Source organism: Balaenoptera ricei, chromosome 10 (assembly GCF_028023285.1).
Source record: "Balaenoptera ricei isolate mBalRic1 chromosome 10, mBalRic1.hap2, whole genome shotgun sequence".
NCBI classification, from domain to species: Eukaryota; Metazoa; Chordata; class Mammalia; order Artiodactyla; family Balaenopteridae; genus Balaenoptera; species Balaenoptera ricei.
In genome coordinates, this window is record NC_082648.1 from 51,988,039 (window position 1) to 52,007,970 (window position 19,932).

Below are 19,932 nucleotides of genomic sequence, written 5' to 3' on the forward strand. Positions count from 1 at the left end.
ACTGTTGGTGGGAATGTCAATTGATACAGCCACTATGGAGAACAGTATGGAGGTTCCTTAAAAAACTAAAAATAGAACTACCATACGACCCAGCAATCCCACTACTGGGCATATACCCTGAGAAAACCAGAATTCAAGAAGAGACATGTATCACAATGTTCATTGCGGCACTATTTACAATAGCCAGGACGTGGAAGCAACCTAAGTGTCCATCAACAGATGAATGGATAAAGAAGATGTGGCACATATGTACAATGGAATATTACTCAGCCATAAAAAGAAACGAAATTGAGCTATCTGTAGTGAGGTGGATGGACCTAGGGTCTGTCATACAGAGTGAAGTCAGTCAGAAAGAGAAAAACAAATACCATATGCTAACACATATATATGGAATCTAAAAAAAAACCCAAAAAAGTGGTTCTGAAGAACCTAGGGGCAGGACAGGAATAAAAACGCAAAAGTAGAGAATGGACTTGAGGACATGGGGAGGGGGAAGGGTAAACTGGGACGAAGTGCGAGAGTGGCAATGACATATATACACCACCAAATGTAAAATAGATAGCTAGTGGGAAGCAGCCGCATAGCACAGCGAGATCGGCTCGGTGCTTTGTGATCACGTAGAGGGGTGGGATAGGGAGGTTGGGCCGGAGACACAAGAGGGAGGAGATATGGGGATATATGTATATGTATAGCTGATTCAGTTCATTATACAGCAGAAACTAACACACCACTGTAAAGCAATTATACTCCAATAAAGATGTTAAAAAAAAAAAAAGAATGATCATAGAAGTAGGAAGAGAACCACAAATATTGTTCAATCAGCCTGTGGGGGGAGGGAAGTTGAGTTGGAAAAGAAGATAATGGTCATCTAAATCAAATGTCAGAGAAATCAAATAAAATGAAGCCTAAATAAAATCCACTGGGTCAAAAATTTAATTTTCCCATAAAGAAGTTCAAAGAAAACTAACTTAATAAAAGGTCCATCTACCATTTGAATGCCTCCAAAATAATGCTCTCCTGGAATCTATCCAGTTGCACTTTCAAGAACACCCCAATGTTAGAAATTTACCACTTTCTAAAACTCTTAATTTTTAGACAGCTCTAAATATTACAAATTTTTTCTCCTTTTAAATCAAAATCTTACTCCTTATATGTCTTTCCACTGATACAACACAATTTTCTAAATATTTGAAGATACAGCCTTACCCTGATTGGCAAATATATTTGTGTGTATATGTATATACATACATAACATGTTTGTGTATTGGCTATCTCTCCTACTAGATTATAAACTCCAAGAAGTAAGGAAACTCTCTGCTTTACTAAGTAAGTATCTGCAGCACATAGCATAGTGCCTGACACATAGCAGTTTAATCACATAAACAATGATTCAATGAATACATATATTGACACATAGGGTATTAAACTCTAGAATAAATTATTGAATGAAATTTTAGCATTCTTTTCTCTTAATGGAGAAATCCTAGACATCCTTAATTGGATCAAAGTTATGTGATCAATGTTCACATAACTTTCTAAATCAGTGTAAGAAAGCAAGACAGATTAGGTGCCCTCTGAAACGCCCTTTCAGAACTTTGATTCTATAAAAAGCTGACAAAGATTACCTGTAGTGGAAACATCGCATTGGGAAATCAGAAAAACCAGGTTCCAGACCTGGGTCTGCCACTATTTCTGTGCTCTTCAGCAAATCTGGCTACTTCTCTGGTCCTTGAGAACTCATTTATATAAAGTGAGGCTTTTGGATTCTACTATATATACTCCAAGGTTTTTTCCTGATTTAAAACTATAAGATTATGGCAGGGGGAGGGGTTGAATCAGGTGTAAATGTTATAATAAAATGAGAAAATATATAAAAATAGAAAAATATTTGAAATGCCTACTCATTGCTTTGATTATATCATCATTTCTTTAAACTTCACATTTTTCTTCTTTTCTAAAGTTATTGTATATCTACAATAAACTCCTTTTATACCACATTTTCACTTTGCCATATCCCCAGTCATTTGAAATAAAACTGCCCTGTAATCTTCAGCAAAGTGGCTCTTCAAATGAAAGTACATTGTTGTTTGTTATGATTTTAAATCTTATCTTTCACAAGAGGCCTTTCTCTTAGTATAACAAAACTTTCTAGCTGGGGCTTTTTATAGTTTTAGAGTGCAATCTATAATGATACTTAAATTATTGATAATTAAGATAAATTATCACCAACTACTAATCCATTCTAGAAGAAATAATTCAGACTAAGAAACAGAAGTAAACAAAGAGCATATAAAACATAATATATATACATATTCTGAATATATATATACATATATATGCTTACTTTGCATGATACCTCTTATTTAAAAAATAAAAAAGATTCAATATGTTCCCATCCCTTTCCAACACTGAGTTTTAAAGACAGATTCAAAAGAAAATATAATGTAGCTATTGCATAATACAGTACTCCTCCCTTGATTTGGTCATCATATTAAACACATCCATAACCTTCAAGAATAGGAACCTACTATTCATATGACCATAGCATGTCTGCTGCCTGTATTACCATATTATTAGGAAAAAAGTCCATTTACAGATATATTTTCTGTTTTACTCAAAAAGGGATTATCTGAATTCTTCCAATACAATTAATGTTTTCATGAAGCTTTGTCATTAATCAGAAAATTAGAAGAATGCATTGTTCAATACTCACCAAGCATTTAACATCTAATTAGTCTTATACTGATGTTCTACAGAGGCAACTGAGCTCTGCAGCCGGGACTGCTGCATAGGCTATTCCCACCCTACCCTTAAGAAACACATTTTCTTACATAGCAAAGAGCGAAGAGAGATTTTTGTAAGATAAATGTAATAGAATGTTTCAGTCTGAATTTAAATTCCAGAAAAAGACACATTTTAGCTCACATTTGTTTAGAAGTTAGAGCTTTTTTCTTCAATTCAAAGGTACAAATATATGAGTATGTGAATGAATTTTTCAAATTTTCTTGAATGCTAGATCTTTATCTCATTACTTAATAAAATTTCTTATCAAATGGAATTAGAGAATCATAGAAGGCTACATATGGGAAATCTGAGAGATATTCAAAGAATGCTATGGACGTTACAGTGTAATTTTAATGATACAATTCTAAACTTAGAGAGGTAGGACCTACTTAGGATGTCTAGATAGAAATAATTTGAACCAAGACAATTCTTTAACCAGCAGTCTGTTCAGCAGAATGAGTCTACTATTCTAACAAGCCTGACTGGGCTTCCCTGGTGGCGCAGTGGTTGAGAATCTGCCTGCCAATACGGGGGACACGGGTTCGAGCCCTTGTCCGGGAAGATACCACATACCACGGAGCAACTAGGCCCGTGAGCCACAATTACTGAGCCTGCGCGTCTGGAGCCTGTGCTCCGCAACAAGAGAGGCCGCGATAGTGAGCGGCCCGCGCACCGCGATGAAAAGTGGCCCCCGCTTGCCGCAACTAGAGAAAACCCTCACACAGAAACGAAGACCCAACGCAGCCACAAATAAATAAATAAATAAATAAACCCAAAAGTTTAAAAAAAAAAAAAACAAGTATGACTGAGATGCAGTACTATATGGTTAAAAACTCAGCTCTGAAGCCAGGGTGTATGATTCAAGACTTGTCTGATTCTTAAAAGCTGTACAGCCTTGGTCAAGTCACTTATTTATAAACTAGGGATAACAGTAGCACCTTCTTCTGGAATTACTGTGTATACTAGATGAGAGAATTCATGTAAAGTGTTTGGCGCAGTGCCTGGCACATCGTGAATGCTCAACTTTTTAATTTTTAAAATGTCTATAGATCTCCACAAAGAGTAAAGACCACAGGGGAAAGTCTCTATCCGCTCACAGTATGCTTGTCCATGACAGCTCTGCAGGGGCACAGCCTTAATACAATGATCTCCAGGGTTAGCAGAGGGGAAAATACAAATAAGAAACGCCAGGCATGCTCCCCACTTTCCTCCACTGTTCTCTCTTCCTGCTATCATCAGCTTCTCTACACAGCAGATCATTACAGGAAAGGTGGACCTCATGCTTTATGAGGCCAAGTTGCAGCAAGCTGAACAAAAGCCCAAAGAGAGAACAACAGAGAGAAAGGTGAGTCTCCTTTCTGATATTAAAAAGAGCTGAGATTCTTTTATATATGTTATTGCTCCCCAGGGCTCTCTCCTTGGTGTTTATACAAACACTCTTCCTGGAGATCTCATCTAGTTAGGTTTCAACAGCAACACGTACACTGATGACTCCCAAATCTCTATGTCTAAACCGTAATTCTGTCCTGAACGCCCAACCCAAATTTACCACTACTTATTTAGAGTTCCTCTTGAGTATCCCAAGGGCACCTCAAACTCAGAATACTTAAAATTAAACCAACTATCTTCATCTAAATAGACTAGAGTAGCTTTGGGGATCTCACTGTATAAACAGCACCAGTCGCCCAAGCCAGGACCTATTCTTGACCCTTTCCCTCTTTGGCACATTCAGTCTCCAGGACCAATTGGTTCCATCTCCTACCTCTAAATTATGCCTTTTCTTCCTCCCTTCTTCCAACATTTTTTGTCAAACTCTTGCCAATTCTCACTAGCTCTCTAGCTGGTCTCCCTGGTTTCCTATTCTGGATGCCACAGAACCTCCCCTCTATAGTGCCACCAAAGGATCTTTCTAAATATCAGAGGAGGATGGGTCTGAAGAGGGTCCTCAGAACTAAACGCCTGGCAGTGTATAACAGGCCATTAATTTTGTTACAATTCTTCTTAGAGTGGCTATGAAAGTGGACATATACTACATAAAGAAAAACAGACTTTCTTTAATGTAACATAAAGATGTACTGTTAAGAACTACAAAGGGTCTGAGATTTTTTATGCTACTTGGAAGCCTGCCATATTTTATGGATGCTGGCAAAAGACATAAGACTCCTGGGTCAGAGGACTTGTTACATAGCAAGAAGCATGAACATCACTTTCGAGTCAGTTCCCTTTGTCCACAAGTCCCACAGGTGTGATACAAAGCAGCCCATATGTATGTTGCACATGCATTGGTTTGTGGAACCTTGAGATTAGGAAATCTTTTATGATGGGCTACAAGCAGACATGCTCTTTGCCTTGAAGGGAGACATTATTTTTATTATGCTGGACAGCAAGCAAATCTGCCCTGTGATTCAGAGGAAGACATTATCTTCCAAGACTGATCACTTTCTAAACATCCTTAAAAAGATATTATGGAACAAAAGTACTTAGTGTCTTGAGAGACCCAGGGAGAATTCTCTCCCAACAGATAGGCTTTGAATTCAAGCCAACCTCTTGGCACTCACTAGTTGTATGATTTTTACCAGTCTCTATCAGTTTCCTCACCTGAAATTGAGGATAGCACTTATCCCTAACTCACAGCCATTTTGAACATCAAATGAAATCACATGCATGAAACTGTTTTATAAACAATACAGCAGCATACAAATGTTGTTATTATTTATGCCTCTAGAACACACCATTGTTTATTATGAAGATAAAAAATATAGAATTTTAGAATAACAAAATTAAAGATCAATTAATAAAACACTTAGTAACCGCCTGAATATTCTAGGGTAGGCTTAGGTAGTACAAGTTGAAGAATAAAACACATTTCTAGATCAAGAATTTCACAGTCTAGGAAGGAAGCAGACAGGGCAGTGTCTAAGATATGTTCAGGGGACAGACTAGAAGCACAGAAGGATGACCTATGGTCATCACTGACTTATAGAGCTTAGAGAGATCTAAGTAATCATTAAATCCAATCATCTTATTTATCACTGAGAAAACTGATGACAAAAATGTTCAGTAACTTTTTTCAGGGTCGAGTACATGTAGGTGAGGTCAGAACTAGGATCCATTCGTTCTGGCTTTTAGTTTGGTTTAAAATAAAAGAAAAAACAAAAAAACCTGACAGAAATTTCTTATTCCTGGACAGAGTTTTTACAAGATCAAGAGGGAAAAATTGGTTTGGCACCATACATCTTTCCCTCCTCTATAGCTTTCCTTTAGTTTGTTGCCATTTTACCTCTTTGTTCCCCAAGAATTACAATGGATGTATTCTTTGTCTTTTTCCTTCTCTCAAAGGTCAATTATTTCCTCTTTTTGCTGTATAAAAATTCTAGCTAGAACGAACTTCCCTTCTGACCCTTTTTCTTCCCTTTCACTCCATCTGACCTCCTATCTAATACCTTTTCCCCATCATATCCTACAAAATGCTAACCCTGCCACCTTTATAATCCCTGATTGCCAGTTATTCAGTCTGCTTTTTGCTTTCATTTCACTCCAGTCTGCCATACCATCTACCCAGTGAACTTGAAGCAGATTTCACAAAATACAAAATGAAATATTAGCCACAAACCCTGAGGCCCATTTTAAAGACTAGAGGTAATCAGCTGCTAGGAAAAGATACTAGACAAGGAAGACCATAACTCACACAGTCTTCCCAGAAATATAACAGAAACTTTGCTCCAAGGTAAAGTTTCATCAATATACAATAAGCTTGATTTTAATTCTACTTATTGATTTTGAAAATCTTTCAGTACTATACAGTACCTAAGTTTTTCATTAATCTCATATTTGAGATTGGGTTGGGAAAGAAGCATAGATCTATCTTTTTCAATAAGTTCCACAGTATCCCTAGCTCAATAGCCTTAGATCTTAATTATAAAAGTATGAGTGTTTTTGGACAATACAGAGAAAAATCATATCCCTTCAATTTAAAGTCTGTCCTTTGACTCATTAAAAAGTTCCAAAAATATACTTTATATTTCAAAGAGTGAACACATTATATTTAAGGGTTTTGAACAGCTTTTTAAGTATACAGGAATGCTAATATATCCAGTTTAATGCAATCTTTTAAAATAAAGACAATGCAATAATTCAACTTTAAGTTTTTAATGATATAATGAGTTGACTTTTTTTGGTTTTATAATACACATGAGTTTTCTTTGTATTCAAATACAGTCAAAGAATTTTAATTTTGTGAAATTATCTATGGTGCAAGCATTTAAAAGCTTTGCTTAACCCAGAAGGACTAAAATAAAATCAATACTTGAATACATACTATCTGTACTAAATAGCATTTAAAATTAGAACACCAGTAATTTTCAACATCACTGAAGCCAAGAACAATGATATCACAGTCAACAGTGTTCCTGAAGGTGAAATAAGTAAATCTGGTTCATGATAAATTATGAAAATGGTAATTATGTAGATAAGAATAAATGGCTTTAAATTCCCTAATGAATGATAAGTCAAGTCACTGACAAGAGTAATCAAAATATATTCCATATGTGATTAACAACACTTAAATTTGACATTGACAAATATTATTTAATTCACAAGAATCACAAGCATGTGTAGTCTCTAAACCTCCAGGTTACAATAAATTGTAGAAAGAATGGGAATATCGGTCAGCATGCTCATTTTGTTTTTGTCCTTGCTGTTTTGCCTAGAATGTATTTATTTTTTAATGCTAATATACCTTTCAGGTTAGAGATGGAAAGTGCAGGTCAAAATAAATGCTCTCTCTCTCTCACACACACACACAACAAACACACAATTAGAATAAATGACAGTTCTTCATATAATACTTCCTCACACACTGAAGAAACATACAAAAAGACATCCTATCAATATGAACTATTGATCATCTTCCCATTAAATTTATTAAGTACTGTTATGTGCCAGACACTGTGCGAAGCACCAGGAATCAATAGAAACATGTTAAACATGGTTCTGCCTCACAGAGCTTACAGTCTAATGGACTCCGTAAAATCAATTCATATCATTACTCAGCTATAAGCAAAGCTCTTCAATATAATAGAAACTTCCACTAAAAGCACTTAAAAGAACCTGAGTAAGATTTAATAGCATTACTATTACAAACTATATTAATCATACAACTTGCAAGAAAACAAACTGCTTCACTCTCTCAGACTGACATGTCTAAATTTAATCTCAGTTTATAATTAATATACAACAATAAGAAAACATGCAAGAATTTCCAGGGCGTTGATAAAACTGGCAACAAAATTTTTTTGAACTGAGCTTGTGACACGAGACCCAGGTCTTGTCTCAGTAGATTAGAGTCACACATCTGAGCTATGACACCTCTGGCATTAGTAAAACTGGTTTAGTGAAAAAACTATTAATAAAATATGAAGAAGTTAAACTCCCTAAATGATAAGCTATTATGTCTTCAATACTAAATTGAACACTTATGAATTCTGTGCTCAGATTAAAGAGTCTTTGAGAAAAGTGTTTGGAGTCGGTGGCCAGGTTTATGCTGCTTACTACAAGGAGAAACAAGTCTGAGAAGTAAGAATTGGAGGCTTCCAACCTTTCTGTGTGCATGAAATGAAATTCAGTGGTAAAGAAGCTCTCTAAAGCCTTGCGACTCAAGTACCAGACTCATTAGCTTCACCCAGGAGCTTGTTAGACATGCAGAATCTCCAGGCCCCACTGCAGAACGTGCATTTTAGCAAAATTCCCCCAGATGATTAGTGTGCGTATCGAAGTTTAAGAAGCACCGATCTAAAGGGATAGGTTTTACTGAACTATAGAGCCGTTCCAAATATCTGGCATAAACTTAAACTTCCGTATTCCCAGCACATCTCCTAAACCCTCCAAGGTACCACCAACTTCAAGGTGAGTTCAGCAACAGAGTCAATCAGAAGAAAACTAAAATCAGCGGTGAGATTGAACCACTCATTACTATCATTCAGCATCTCCAGCTGAGCCTTTTACTGTCAACCACCCTGGCTCCAGATGCAACTGGGGTTGGAGGATTGTGCCTACAGAGGACAGAAGGGCAGGCATACACATATCTCCCTAGCTAGTTGTCTTCACACATCCCTCTGTCAACAGTGACACAGTCATGTTGCAGGCCCTTAGCCTGCATATGGCCCACAGATATGTCTGCTGGCCCATATAGTATTTCAAATTTGAATTTAATACCATCATTTATAAATCTGAAACTTTCACATTAAAAAATCTGCACATCTAAGTTCTCTTCTACAAATCAGAAAATCTGGCAACACCAGACCCACATTCCAGCATGGCAACAAGTGAAGCCAAGGTTCGGCTATCCCACTCAGAATGTTGGCCAGAATCTCCACTATTCCCTACAGTCTCCCCAACACTGTAGCTGAGGCTATGTGTCAGTTGCCATTTGTCATCTTCCATTTGGTCTGCTTCATTCATTCACATTCCCAGCCTGACTCCTATAGGCATTTGAATTTGCAACCCCTTTAAGAGGCTCTAGGAAGCATCATGTCACTGATCTCAAGTCATTCAGCCTATCTGAATTTCTTTCTTTCAGGTACGTAACTCAGGAAAAGGAGCTATTGTTTGTGTCACCCTTAGTTTGATCATCGATCTTGTGACTTGGAATCAATCCACTAAACTACATTATTACCTCACCTTAAATATTTTTCTTCACAACTCATTCCAACTCAGACATTTTAACTATTTTAACTCTTTTCAGAACTGTACTTCACAGTTATAAACAAGAATTAATAGTAAGAGCAGATATAGCACAAATACATTGTTGAACCATTCCTCCAGATTCATTTCAAAATTTCAAGTATTATACTAAAACAGTAAATTCTGTATCTTTGTCTTTTTTGTTTACTGAAATACCCCAAGCACCTAGAGAGTGTTCAATAAATACTTATTGAATAAATGAATGAAATTTCCCAAGGATTGTAAATTCTCTAAAGTTCATATGCAGATTTTGAATGAATGTGTTTAATTATCAACAGGTATATGAAGATTATTCATTTGCTAATTAGTTCTATTTGGGTTAATCAACCAAACCATTTTATCTCAGTGACTATGAAAACCAGCAGTAGAGAAGACACATGTAACCTCAACAAGCCTAAGACTCATGGCCTATCACAACTTGTTTTGCAACAAAACAGCATCATGCAAACTAGGCAAAATGGATAAACAGAATAAGAGTTAGTCTGATTCAATTTTATGTCCCTACATCTATAGTCTTTAGTCATCACCATAATCATCATTAACATCATCATCATCATCCCAATCATATAAAGCTTAACTTTTACAAATTGCTTACTGAAAAGCATTTATGGAACTTTTACTGGTGTTCCAGGAACTTTTTGTGCTAGATGTCCCTTGACATTCTGAATAAAGGTATGTCCTGGAATACTGTTATACTTCCCATACCATGATGTTTAGTAGGTCAGAATACAGGAAAAAATTACATTTTTAATTATCTTGAAAATTTGACTGAAGAAAATATATTGCTGAGAAACTGAGGCACAGAGAAATAAAGTGATTTTCTTGTGGTTACATGGTTATTTATTGGTAGAGTTAGAAAAGCATCTCCAGAGCTCTCACCACTGCACCACATTGGTTTTATAATAGTCATTTTCAAAATTTATCTGCTAACCAAAATGCAAGCCAATGAATTTTAACCACTCAGCAAATGATGTGATGAGCAAATATATCTTCAAATAGCGAAGTCTAAATTTTGACCCAGTTTTGGTGTATTTATAAACACACAACAATCAATCTAAAAGGAGTTTGCAATAATGCTAAATATGTATCTTAGCAGGAAACTACTGATACAACATTTCAAGAACTAAGCCTGAAAAAAAAAATTAGGTTAGAGTTTTCCTCGAACTTAAAGCTGCCCAAAATGGGGCCTCTGTTTTCTGGAGTATGAGGTTTAAATGCCCTTTCACTCTCCCCTTGGGTTTTGGATTGCCTGACTTAAAGGTGGATCATCTACCTCCTTTCTCCTTTTATACCATAAAAGAGAGCTAAAGTTAGAGCTGTTTTGCTCAATTCAACTCAACTTTCTGAAGAAAATACAAACAAAAGCAGGACCACGTCACTGCTACTGATATGTCTGATGGTCATTCTAAGGAGGAATTTACTGAACTCTTCAGCACCAACAAATTTGAGTATGCCATCCATCATACACCTACAACAAGGAAAACTAAACTGAGAAAGAAATGGTAACAATAACTAGGTTTTTCCACCTTAAATGAATTTGGAACTGTCATAAACTAATATAAATTAAAAATATAAGTATATATGTTATTTTCCTCAAATGATCTGAATTGAGCACTTCTGAATTCTTCTGATCTGAACAATCACAAATTTGCTACATTGGTCCATAAAGCTCTATTATTTGAATAGACCCAAGTATTAGGGCTGTAAAAGGCCTGCTTTCTTGAAGAACCCATTCTAACAAAGTCTCAGTGTTCTATTAATAGGTTGAGGTTTTGTTATTAAGATTCCTATGACCACATAACCCATTTTTAGTTGCCTGCCTTTGCTTACTCCAATCCATCAAGACAAAAAATATGAAGCCAGAAAAATGCAGACGAGGACAAATAACACACCTTGCTTTTCTTATATAGATGGTCTTTTTCATAATAGAGCAGGAGAGAGAAAGCATATTTACTTCCTCCAATATTTAAGTACAATTCTCACTGGAAACTCCAAGAAGGATGTTAAAAAAGGGAGAAAAACTCAACCAGAACCAAATAAAACCATGGCACAGTTTTTACATATAAATAATAATTTTCAGTGGTCAGTTTTTTTGCACGAGAAATAATCCATTTGTATCCTCATAGCCCAGGCCATTCTGCTTGAAAACTTTAATTCCAAAGCACATATACACTTTTCCAAAAATCTTCTGTCATAGTGCTTACTGTGGATACCTTCATGAATTCACTTATAAAGAGGGGCATAATCTGCCAGCTCCATAATCTGTTCTGTATTATTAAACTCAACAGAAAGCTCCATATGCAGCGACAGGAGGCCATAGGCAATTAACACTGCAAACTGTAAGGTTTAGAATCTTTGCATGCACATGCATGCAATTATACAGTGACTACTTCATAGCAGCAAAAAAAAAAAAAACAAAACTCATAAAAATATTTAGTAAAACAAACCTTTGCACTCTCCGGGCTTTATGTGAAGAGTTAGCTTTATGTAGCACAAAGATAAAAGAGCAAAGAAGATTTGTTTGGCAGATTGTCTCCATTTTGTCAAAGTACTAAATTCAGCCTACCATCATAATTGCTAAGAAGGCAACATTATCCAATCTCTCTGTAAAGAGTTTCCAAAATCTACTGTGTAAAAGGAGCATTATAAATATAAATTTAATTGATATTTATGTTTGTGCTATTGCTAGGGGAAAGGGAGATGTACCTTTGCTAACTGGCCATTCAGGGGAAATCATAAAATAATTACAGGTACTATGGAGTAATTTAGGAGACTGAAGGAAGTGATTAAAAGGACTTTATCTAATATAAGCATATAAACTATGATTCCCTAGCTATATTTCATACCCCATAGGGATAATTGTGAATAAAACAGAATACTCTCCTTATAGCTTATATAGTCATGTCTCATCTGAATCCCAAGTTACCTGAAAGTCTTATATTTTTCAATGGTAATAATAATCAATTGCCTAAATATGCTAGATTTTCACTAATTCCAGTGACTAGGTGGCCTAGTTACAGCACAGGATGAAATCCAACAAAGACATGTGGTATACACATTGGAAGTGGGTGCATTTAGGAAATTTAACAAATTTGGAGTATAATATCAATACGTTTCTGGAAATTTTGTAGATACCATTTGAAACCAGAATAGTATGCTCTAACGTAACACACGGTTTGTGTTTTGACTGTGGAGGCACATACTTAATAAAGACAGAATACAGATATATTCACTGTTTAAAATGTGTTGAGATTTCTAGTCATAGTGTCAATAAACACATCCCAAAGCACCCCTACATAGAGGACAAAATTGATTTTCTTTTTTTTGCATTTGTAGCCTAATGAATAAAAATATCTCCGAAAGAAAAACTGAAGAGAAAAAATACTGCCTGCAACAGTGGCTCAAAGAGTAAAACTCAATTATAAATGACCTTGTTAAACCATGGTTACCCAGTTGCACCGTAGGTCAAATCATGTTAAATAGTGAAAAACTAGGTACCTTAAAAATGTAGACATTTTTTTAAAAGTCATTCCCTCCCCCTTCAATACTAAACCAGTATTTTACATGGATCCCATTAAAAGCATATGTATGTATGTATGTGCATATATATGTATAAAAGTAGAGATTAGATTCATATTGCAGAGAAAAGTATTTAAATACCACTTTTCTTCACATTCCAATGAAGTCTAACCATTCCTCTTAAAATTTCTGTTAAGAATAAGCAGAAGATAAGAATTGTTAGCTATATTTCACTGACAGGGCACTGAATCACTGTGCCAAATGAATAGAATCAGATTTTCTAAAAATTACCCAATAAATCAGTGGTCAATGACAACTAAAAACCAAAACTAATTTCTAGGTCTCTGTTTGCTAGGCCCACCTTTCCACCTCCCCCGTTTCAGACTGCACTCCAAACCCAAAGTAAAACTGTTCTCTAAAAAGACTTACAGTAACTCATTGTGAGACTATTCCTCCTCTTCCAGTGGTACAGTTCCATGTGCTCTAAGTAATTCAAACTAAACCAAAGAATTTTCCAACAAAATAGCAAAGTCACCATATTACACGGCATTAAAATCAATGGTTCATAAGCAAGATACAGGATGTGAAATGCTGTGCAGGTATGTGGACCAGACATGAGGTTGATTCGACTGGCTTGGCCTTCATATCTAGCAGCAATCTGTGTTAATGCGTTTCTTCTCTTTGTTTTGATGGAGCCCTACTAACAACAAGTTGATGAACTGCATTTGTAAATGTCAGTTATAGATCAAAGGGGGCTATGTTAGTTACTTATTTTACTTCAACTTATGGTTTTTCACCTAGAAAACAAAACTGCATTGCACAGTAAAGTTCCTTATTTTTACTTGACTCTTCAACGAACAAAACAGCTGCAGAATAATGCGATTTAATGAGGCATTCCTAATAAAATACTGGAGAAGTAAAAGCAGGGGCACTGAACTGTTTCTGGTTGCTTCATCTTCTCAAATACATTAGAAATAACTGATGACACTTTGGAACATTCCTAGTTTGGGACATGCATTAAAGAGGCAAATGCCCATTAGTTTGCTGCCACAGCTGAACTTAGGCAGAATCTGACAGTACCTTTTATTAGGGCCCATGATTAAAAAACAAAACAAAACAAAAAACAAAAACAAACGTCTGGAAAATGCTGGGGAGGCACATCTTACCCTACCTGTATAGGATAATCCATAACCTGCAATTAGTGATAAATCAAACTTAAAATGCACTTTCAACATTTACGTATTCAAAAACACATTGTAAAGGCTCATCATTAAAATACTACATTAAAGATGCAGAATCCAGGACGACTAAACCTTTCTGATATTATACAAAATAATTTCCATAAAGTCTTCTATCACCCCCTGAATTTCATCACTTCATAAATTTTTAAAAAGGAAAAGTGGCCATGTCTAAAAACAGATCTTTTTACAGCTGTTGTCATCACATTTTTATAACTCGGTGGTTAGTAAATACTGTAATGCAGTCTCCAAGCAATATGTACCTTTTTGAACATAGATCCATGTCTTCATAGATCCATGAATCTTCACTCTCCAGTTTGTCACTTAAAATAGCTAATACTTTTCAGATTCAAAATCACACACACTCAGAAAGCTTAGGTTCCTTTTTAGCACAACTTGTAGCATTACAGGTGTTTGCTTTCACGTCGAGGTTTTTTGGTTCTTCCGTAAGAGACATATATCACAGCACTATGTATAAATATGTAAATTCAAGCATCCTAAACTACAAAAGTGTATTAAAGGCAAGAATCAAGATTTCAGTCTCAAAAAATGCCTGATTTGAATAAAGCAACACACTAAAACTGTGTTCTGCCTCTTAAAAGTCACTGTGTCTAAGCAGTTGGCAGTGTGACACTGCTTTCATAGTATTATGTCTATAAATAATGCAATCTAATTTTTTTTCATTGAAAATTAAGAAAATGAAAATAAAATAAGCTCCAGTGTGGTTTGTAATGGCCTTTCAATGGCTACAGATGGTTTTAAAAATTAGGATTCTAAAAAGGTCAGTATGCAAACAACTGACCCAGGAAGAGATCCAGAACAGAATAAAGTAGGAAAAGGGAAAATTAAATGTGTCTGATCATTTTTAAGGATCTTAGGTGCCAAATTTGAAACTGTAAAAGATTCACCAGTCTGAGAGTACATGTGCAAACATGGGAAGGCTGGAATAAATACAAATAATCTTAATGCCCTGGTTTTTAAAGGCTTTAGAAGTGTTTTCAGAATCCTTTGCTAGTTATTGCCATTTAGGACTTTACCCAGAAATCTTAAATTAATTACTCATTTGTCTTAACTTACATTGCCTAACAGAGCAGTTTTAAAGTGTTAATTGATAATAGTCTGAATGTTGATGTCTCAAACAATCCAGTTGGGGAAGACAGGAACCAGATAATTATCATGCAGTCAATAGTCATTAAAATTCATCCTGTCATGAGTAAAAGACCCTTATACACTGACTGCTTTGGGGGTACTTTTCAGAGCAAAGGTTGCATACAGGTTTGTTTGGTTTTGTTTTTTTCAAGAATGATGTTTGCAAAATTCAAGAGGGTATTTAACACTCACAAAAAGAAGATATTTTCTTTTCTGTCTTATTGCCACAAGCCAAACTCACCCAGCACCAGGTGAAGACAGGCTAGCTATCCACTGTAGTGACTACACCTGTGATTCCACACACTTCAGGCAATCGTTTAACACTTGCTCAGGAGGTGGAATACTGACTAAAAAGCATCACGTCTATCACGGGGCTCTGCAAGCACCTACAGTTCCTCCTTTTCAAGTGGGGACTAGATAGCTCAGCCTGCAGTTCTAGGAGAAATAGGGCAATGGATCTCAAACTTTCCTTTACAAAGGCAGTTTCTGGAAATAACACGTTCCCCACTGACAAGTGAAGATCAGTGGCTTAAAGAAAACACCTCTTGGTGGAACCTGGCCTTTTGGAATAGAAGGGGGAAGGGACAGGAAAGCAGTGGGGCAGAAAACCGTGTACTATTAGCAAGATTCTAGAGGCATCTATGCGTAAATAAGTGAAAAACCGTTAGTTTCTCGAAGCTGTTCTTTTTCTGAACGCTGTTCCTAAAATGATGCTTGTCCTAAAGCTCTCCCGTAGTATCCTTTACTGAAGCTTTATCTCACTCGGTAGTAAAGCGTCCGGTACCAAATCTAAATAAACCTTTACACAGATGAGGCTCCAGAACTTATCAAGAAGATTCTTTATGAAAATGGTTAGAGGTGGAGAAATCAATAGCCTCATTGAAACACCCACCCTCTACAGACAGGCCCGAGAATTAACTAATCAGAAGTGGATAGAAAGTGGGGGTTTCAGAAAGGCGACCTGACGTCCCATTGATCCTCCCTTGAACGCGACCCCCAACTTCTTTTTAGGAGTCCAAAATGGTTACCAATCCAGATTGGTTTGGTCGAGGGATCGAATTAAAACCCACTTCAATCTTCGGCCGGGTCGCTCGTTGTGTTAAGAGAAATGGGGCACAGAAGAGAGGGAGGGTAAGGCTCTCGGAACCGCCTTTCACTTGCTCAGATCCCCTCTCGGCGTTCCTCTACCCCCGCCCCTACCCTGGACGCCCAACCAGCATCTGCTATCACCTCTCGCCTTCCCCGGGCGAGCTCCCTACAGCCCCCGACCCCCGGAGAGGGGAGGGCTTCCGGGCCCCGGGTCCTCCAGCTGCCGCCCGAGTCCCCAGCGCCGGCGGGAGGCGCGGCTGGCACGTACCTGCAGCCCGGCTTCCTGGTGGCGGCAACACCTAGCGATGCTCCTGCAGCTTCCGCGGGCCCGCGCCAGCCTTATCGCTCTTGCATCGCTTCCAAGATGCCAATCCGCCGTCACCGTTCTGGGGCATAGGGAACCGAAGTCTGGTGGTGTGTGCTCGTGGAGGGCGTGTGAGTGTGGCCCCGAGCGTGCTTCTGTGAGCGCGCGCGCGCGCGTGTGTTTCTTCCTCCGAGAGCAAAGAGGGTTCAGGAATCTCTTGACATCCAAACTGGAATCCCCTTAAAGTGGGTGGAAGGTGGCGTGCGGGAGCCTCGTTTCTTTCCTCCTCTCGTTTTTCACAAGTCAAAGTAATCAAAAGATTTGTTTACTGGGGAAACGCCGAAGTCCCGCAGCCCTCGCCAGCGCCCGCGGTCGCCAGCGGTCCTCGCCGGATGCGCGCGGTGCGCTCAGCTCCTCCCAATGCGAGAATCGAGGCGGTCTTGCAGCAGTTACCGCTCTTACTCCATCTCTGGTTTGTTTGCTTTGAACGCCGAGTAAAGACTTTTCCTCCTGCCACACGTCGTCTCTGCCTCTCACACATACACACGCTCACGCATCCTCGGTTCCTTTTCCCCCGCCCTCCCTTTTTGCTCTCTGGGGAAAGGCAATTGGACGGAACAGTTCACCTTCAGAAAAGCAGCCTCCGCTACGTACTTCTCCAGTTCCCTGGCTCTCGTAGGTCCCGGGTCTCCGTTGTGCGAGAGTTGCTGGGGAGGTTCGGGGTAGGAAGGAGGAGAGGCTCTGAGCTCGGCAGTCTTCCGCCTGCGAGACGCTGGAGTTCCTCCGTCAGGCTCCCCTGTTCCCGCTTTTAGCAGATAGGTCCCAGCTGACGCCCTCTCGGAGACTTGGAGCCAAGTCCACTTAACAGCAACTCCTAGCCAGCTGCAGACCCTCAATCCCGCCTCGAAGTGCTGCGGGCAGAGCCCCACGCAGCCCAACCGCTGCCCCTCTAGGCATCGTGGGCTGGGAGGAAGGGAAACCGCCGCTGTCCCCCTGTCCCCAGTACGCTGACACAGTCACCGCCGAGAAGGTGCGTGTTCCAACATGGAACACAAGCGAGCAGGTGCTGCCTGTGTCAGTTCGCTAAAGGAGGGGAGGGAGATGAGGCGGGGGAGGAGGCCGGGGAAACAAATCCGCTCACCAGAATAAAAAGAATTAAGCGGTTTAGTAACAGAAGTCTCCTCTCCGCCGCCCACCCTAGGGCGCTGCACTGTCAAAAAACACTAGTGGTACCTTTTAGAAAGTCACCGTAGAGGGCAGAGTGCCCCTGTTCCACCCAGACCCCTTATTCCACCCAGCCTGGACGTCCAGAGAGTCCGGAGGGACTGGCTTCCCTGTAGAGTACAAGGAGAACGCAGGGAGGAAATAGGTGCCGACACTCCAGGTTGAGTTAAGCAGGAAAATGCGAGGGCAGGACCAGGCGGCGTTGCCTCCCTCTGTCTCTCTCCCAACAGCCACCTCTGTTAGCAGCCGCAGCTGCTTCTGAGAGGAAACTGCGGTCTCGAAGAAAAAGAAAGAGGCAGTAAAAGCTGAGAGGGCGGCAATTGGTATAAAAGCTGGACTATGTCTCCCTCTAGAGGGAGGCCCGGGTTAGAAAGCTTTACTGACTATGACTCCAATTTCTCCACAAAGAAAAAGAAAACAGTATCGGTTCCAGAGAATTTTGTAGTTTTACAAATTCCAACCTCTAATGGATTTAGAGAGAGGATTTGCACTGCAGGCCTATGTAAGCAGAGTCCTTGCTAAAGGAACCTCTCAATATTTACAGAAATTTAATAGCAAGACGCTGGAAGGTCATGTCCTTACAGGTTTGGTCAATTTGGGTGTTGGTTTAAGCAGTATGCATACGAGCTCAAATGAAGGATCTTCTTAGACTCACTTTGATCAAGTTTGGCGATGAACAATACCTTAATCTAGTGATTAGAGGATTATGCAAAAATGAATAAGTAGTAATAATGAATTTAGAAAAAGAAAAGAAAATCTAAAGCAAAGAAATAGCATGCTGATCCAGGAAACCTTACAAGCCCCTTACATCTAGGGATATCTCAGAGATCTTGCTTTGGAGCCAATATTCATACCTCTTATTTAACTAAACTAATCATTGTCAACTAAACTAACCAGACAAGGCGTTCAGGTTTTTTGAGCATCAGCTGCTGGCATTCCTTGTCTGGTGCCTACAATAAACATTGCACTTTCCTTCACCAAAACCTGGTGTCAGTGGATTGGCTTTACTGCACCAGGGCAAGTGGACCCAAGTTTCGTTCGGTAACAATAGTGTCACAGATGTTATAATGTTTTGTTACTTCAGTCAAGTCCAAGTTAGGTTCCATCCGTAACTTTAATATTTAGATTTTGTGAACTAACTATTTGAAAGTTTTCATTCAAAATATTTCTATATGATACAACAAACTAGTGAATATAACAAAAAAGAAGCAGACTCACAGATATAGAGGACAAACTAATGGTTATCAGTGGCAGCGGAGGAGCAATACAGGGCTGGGGGAAAGAGAGGTACAAACTACTGGGTATAAGATAGGCTCAAGGATGTATTGTATAACACTGGGAATACAGCCAATATTTTGTGATAACTGTAAATGAAGAGTAACCTTTAAAAATTGTACAAAAAATTTAAAAATAAATAATAAAAATAATAAAACAAAAAATTCTGTATGTTTAAAAATTATTAAAAATGTATTCAAGTTTTTATTAAACTCCTTCCCATTTCCATTCACTCTGAATTTTTGAAGTAGTCATATTTTAACTTGATAATCTAATTTAGTACAGGCTCAAAGAAAGAAAAGAATTTATAAGAAATAGCTTAGACTGCTTGAAGTCATTTAAAACAAGGAGCCAAAACTAAGTCATGTAGTTTTATTATTTAGCTAATTGTACTGTAGTAGATTTGAATCAGTCGAGCACATGGCAGTCATTTGAGGTACCCTCACCTGGTCTCTTTCAAAAGATTCATGTCATATGGTCAAAGATGTTTATTTCATTCCTCTTACAGTTAATGAAAGTGGGGTCTGGCTGCTCGCCACTCATAAGCCAAAAAAGAGGCAACGTTGGTGGAAAGGAAAGTTTGCTTTATTTCGGATGCCAGCAACAAGG

General features: G+C 38.3%; 1 protein-coding gene across 4 annotated transcripts in view; it reads right to left on the reverse strand.

The window, feature by feature from the left end:
* TAFA2 (TAFA chemokine like family member 2) overlaps window positions 1-19,932 on the reverse strand; it is a 595,648-nt gene that overhangs the window by 519,434 nt on the left and 56,282 nt on the right. For 2 of the 4 annotated variants that reach the window (XM_059936390.1, XM_059936394.1), the window contains exon 1: window positions 16,789-18,305. The exons of the other annotated variants lie outside the window; for them this stretch is intronic. The gene's annotated coding sequence lies outside the window, so the exon portion shown is untranslated. Of the gene's footprint in view, window positions 1-16,788; window positions 18,306-19,932 lie in introns of those variants that run through there. 4 annotated transcript variants of the gene reach the window in all.